Genomic DNA, 5,333 nt, shown 5'->3' on the forward strand with positions numbered 1-5,333 from the left:
AAAAGGGAAATGTTGATCCATGGTGCTGCAATTAATTTGAAGTCTGTTGTAGGCAGCTAACTGGAGCAAAGAGCACCCAGAGGACAGCGGTGAGGAAGAGCTCAGTTCAGTCTGACATCCGCTGTCCCATAGGTAAAATGTTTCTTACAAAAATTGGACTCCGTATCCAGATGAGAATTCATAATCAAAATCGATGAGGAGAGGAAATTGTTGGCTGTCTCCATCAACACCGCCATTAAAGGCAAGAAGTGAGGGATTTGGTTTTGCTCTTTAGAACGGAAACCAATCTAGTGAACTGTGTCTCATGTTGCTGGGATAACAAATAGGCTTTTCATCGCATCTCCCATCCTGGTTCTCCCTTTCCCATGTCTTCTTAATGAATCTTTCAGTACATAACAGAGACTGCAAGGACAGATCACCAGCAAGCTTGGACTTGAAACCTGCATTCCTAAAAACGCATCCTTTTGACCTAAACAGGATTCTCCCCTTTGTACAGACCTGCAAGAAGAAGGAGGCAAATAGCATTAATGCAAGAGATTAATTGCCTTCCCGTTTATGGAAGGCAAATTTGGATGTAGACTCTATCTAAGCATTTAATTACAAAAAGAAATTGTTTTTCACCATTGAAATGAGAAACGTTAAAGCACACAGATGCCTTTCACACAAAGAAAGTAAATATTTTTGCAACCACGTCAAATTTTCTTTATTTTTTCTTCATTTCTTTTTTTCCCCCTCATCCACTCTATTTCTTCGCATTTTGGCGGCTAGGAAAAATAATTCACCGGAACAACACAATGCAGAGAGCCTTCACAAGCACTGAAGTCTCTTAGCCAAGAGAGGAGAATCAGAAGTGATTTGACTGTGAAGGATATCACGAGAAGTAATGGGAATATACCAGCGTTTCCTCCCAGCAATGGAGAGGCTCAGCTGGGAGATGCTCCTCCCTTAACACAAAGCGAAGACAATATTTTTAACTCACAGCCTGGGAGATGAAGTAGAAATCAAAGTAAAATTCAGCACAAAGTGTAAGGGCTGCTGGTGTCCTTTCAGGCGTCAGCACTGAGTAATTTCCATTCGTGATGCAGAGCTCTTACACCGAGGCTTGTCGTCCTCCTTGGCACTCAGAAAAATGCTGATTTATGGCAGTGGACTTGCCTCCAAGTTGCTGTTTACCGTGATATCTGCTTTCCAGATAAATGGATAAATTGGATAAATAGAGGTTGCTCACTACGTGAAGAAAGCCTTGTCAGTAAACATGCATTATTGCCGTGATTAGCTTGAGGAATCATATACATTTTTCATGCTTTTCTAGTTCCACACTTCCTTTAATTCACTCCTAAAAGCCCATCTGTTTAAATGAGCTGGTAATGCCTGCTGATCAATAGTTTGTACTCTGGGCTGCAGGCTTGGGCAGTCCCAGCAAGCAGGAGCTGCCTGTGCCAAAATGCTGCTGAGCTGTATCTTGACCTACCATCCATCTGGGATAGAGCAAGAAGGATCTTTGGGATGGGATCTTCAAAACTGAAGCTCTGGAGGCAGCAGGCTGACTTGCCTGGCCCCAGCAGGGTCCCATAGACACAAGAAGTGATGGCCTTGAGTTGTGCCAGGGTAGGGTCAGGTTGGATATTAGGAATAATTTCTTCTCAGAAAAAGTGGGGCACTGGCTCAGCTGCACAGAGAGGTGAGGCAGTCACTGTTCCTTCGCCTGAACAAGAAAAGAAAAGTTGGTCTCAACCTGCCAGCAAAGCCAAATTTAATCTAATGCGACTGCAAAGCTAACGAGAAGCCTTTTCTTTCTCCATCCCAATTTGGGATTACTAATAATGTGGGTGTTTGCAGAGACTTAATTGAATGTCCTTGTCTCTGATGCTCTTTGACAACACATTTTGCCGAAGTTTGTTGAATGAACAGAGCAGCTTTAGAGTCCCAGGCCCAAAATACAAACTTTCCTTGAAATTAGATAGAGCCTGTGCATAATGTTTGCCTCATTTGCTAAAAGCCTGGTTTATTTGCCTACTCAAGCTCATCAGCGTAAATATTTGCCCTCTCTCATCACACTCATTAAGTCTTTTGCATTTGAGCTGGGAACGAGAGATGGCAGTTTACTCTCCTGCATTATACCACCGTTGGGTTCATCAGCACAGGAGCAGCTTTCCCAGCCCTTGCCTGTGCTATGTTTGCTGAGCTGCTGCCCTGCCCTGCACATTTGTGTCTCAAGTGACCCATTTCTATGTTTATCCCATCGATTTGGTGTTTGGTGACAAATTCTCAGTTCTCTGTAGCAATGCTGCTCAGGCATGAGCTCAGCACAAGTTCCCTGGCTTCCCAACCACGCTGCATTTCAGGGCAGACACAGGGGCTCCTGAAGGCGCTCCAGAAGAAAAGAGCATGCCGTGAAAGGAGCAGTGTAAAAAACAAACATGCCTGAAGCCATTTCCCTTCTTCCTTTCTCTGCTCTTATGCACAGCGAGCTAGGAGGAAGCCCACATACCACCCACAGAGTACTGCAAACACAGTTCAGGACGACATAAAGCATCAGCACTTCTCCACCGGCTTGCTTGCACTCTACGTCTCAGCTAGGTTTCATTATTCTTGTTGAAGGAGAGGAGATGGAGAATGAGACAGTCTTTGATTGCCATAATTTATGCTTTTCCAGCCCTGAAAAGCTCAAAGCCTACAGGCTCCTTTCCAATGCCAAGAGCCATCAACCATGTGCAAGAGCCACAGCTCTCAGACGAGCACAGGGAGCACCAAGGGCAGAGCCCCAGCACACAGCAAGTGGGGATGCATCCCCGTGCAGCCCAGCCCACTCCTTGCACAATGCCATCAAAACCCAAAGTTCCTGCCCCAAGCAGCATCGGGTTTATTCTCACACCCAAAGGTAGCAAGAGCAAATTTCCCCTCCTAACTAACACATTTAGAACACAATGAGAAGTGCTCTGTAGCAGAGCATTCCCAAAAAATAGCATTTCTGTAACTTTTCTTTCTTTTTTTAAGGAACCTGTTGCACTTTGAAGGGGGAGCAAGCCCATGTTATCCTGCAAAGATGTAAGGGAATGCAGGATATTGTGCATAGCCTGGTACCTCCAAGCAGCCATTTGAACCTCTCAACCAGATAAGCTCAATTAAGGCAAGAACTACACCAAAAAACCACCCGTTCTCACTCGAGCTCTGAAACTTAGTTGGAGAATATATTAGGGGCATTTTTCCCCTTCCCGCTCAAGCTAGAAACACAGATTCCTTCCTTTGATGTAAGGTTTCTCTAAGAATAATTTACGATGCAAGAAGTTTTACTCAGAATATACTTTGAAGCCAAGCAGCTTCATTTTTTTTTCTAAAATTCAGCAAAAACAAAGCTGTAGCATTCACGTATCCCCTATAAAGTTTTCAGAGCAGAATCATTTGCTCCCTTTACAGCTTTCTTCTCAGGCCTGCCTATAAAACCCTCTTCCAAAGGAAATGGCTGCACAGCAGCCCCTAGCTGTTGGTGGGTGCCCCATCCCCATGGGGACAGCCTCTGCAGCATTTCTGACAGATACACAGCACCTGACAGACAGAGGGAAGCCTTCCCTGTCTCTGCCAGCACTAAGCTGCTCCTCCATCAGCATACTGCTCATATCACCTGTTTGCTGTTCAGCTTGCCCTGCAGCCTTCCCAGCCTCAAAACACCAGTGTCCCCATCCAACACCCACATCCTCACTCCAGGACAGGGTTGGGACACTTCTGTTCCCCTTGGAGTGCTGCACGTTGGATCTACGTAGGCCTGCTGTCCCTCTTCCCCTTTTCTCTCTCACTTCCAACACCCTCACCATTAAATCCTCATAAGTATAAATCCCTGTTCCTTCTCACCTGTTCCTAGCCCTGCTCACATCTCCCAGAACTGCCCTTCTCTTATAGCAGCTCTTCCCAATTAGCTGCAGCTGGGGAGCCAATGAGCCCTGCATTATCCTTGAGCTCCAGCTGCTTCTCTGTAGGTTTCTGTTGCCTCTTTGTTCAGAGGTTGCCCTTAAGGCAGAAGGCAATACCTCAGGGTTATGGGTTGCCAGATTATGGTTGTGAAAGCAGGTAGTGCCCAGACCTTTCCTGCGTGTGTATCAGCTGTAACTCTATGGATGGAGCTTTCCAGGTGTGCTTTGGCCATGCCCAGGCATCACCTTGAATTTTCTCTTTTACAGTAACTGATCTAGTAGTAAGACCACACTCTTATCACACCTACTACTAAAACGTCTCTGCAGAGACTTTTTGGAACCAGCATCTTCCATGAAGGCTGCGTCCAATCCAATGTAATGTCCTCTATTTACCAGAGGTGTTTCACAGCTGGCCAATGTAACAAGTATTACCATTACTCTTCTCCTTGGCTGATGGTCGATTGGGTGCCCACCAAGTCCTGAGTTTGGAAATTTGCTGCTGGCTCCAGCTAGGTGTTTCTGCTGATTTGGGACCCCCTGTATAGCAAAAGGTTAAAACCGAGGTCTGCCTTGTGCAGTAGGGGCAGCTGGGGAATGTGTGCTGTGCTGAATGAAGATGAGCTCAGTCTGCACAGCATCGCTGAGTAACAACTGACAGCCTCAAGTGAGCTTCACCCTTTGATTATGCTCAAAATCAGAGTGAAAACTCTTCAAGATAATCTCTCTGCACAAGTCCCACTCTCCTGCTCCCCAGGGATGGGAGGAAAGGGGAGAAGAAATCAGCGAAGAGGTTCTCCAAATGTGCAGGATGGGTTCGTGAGGGCAGCCTGGGGAGATCAGTGTCACCGTGGCCTCCTGGAGCTGCCGTGCCCGAGGGGATGACCAGATGCCAACCCATCCTGCCCATGGTGGTGATGGATGTGGGAGCTCTGGGGCAACATCTGGGCTCACATTGCTCTGAGAAGGCACTGCCTGGATGTTCCTATTCCTTTTTGGTGCTTTTCCATTGTTTTTCATGGGTTTAATCTGCTCCTCCCCCTTTGGAGGCTGTCTCCAGTGCATGTTGCCCACACTGACCTCTGCTCCCATGGGTTGCCATACAATGCCTTCCTGCTTGCCCTCAGACAGCCCACTTTAGCCCAAGCCTTTCCCACCTCCCTGGGGAGAAAAGCTTCAAGTGACCGTTTGAGGATTGCATCTGAAAACAACAAAAACTCGTTGTTATGCAGGAGTGCCACAAGTGCTTCTAGAATTAGCAACTCCTCCAGGTTGCCCTGTTCATTTTGAAATGTGCCACTTCAAATCCCTTCAAGGGCTTGATTTGGGAAGTAAATGGGATTCGGAGCAGGTGAAACATTAAGTAATTACAAATTATTGGAACACTTCATGTTATGAAAGCCCTTCAAATAATTTTAAATTACTTTG

Source organism: Meleagris gallopavo, chromosome 11 (assembly GCF_000146605.3).
Source record: "Meleagris gallopavo isolate NT-WF06-2002-E0010 breed Aviagen turkey brand Nicholas breeding stock chromosome 11, Turkey_5.1, whole genome shotgun sequence".
Taxonomy (NCBI): Eukaryota; Metazoa; Chordata; class Aves; order Galliformes; family Phasianidae; genus Meleagris; species Meleagris gallopavo.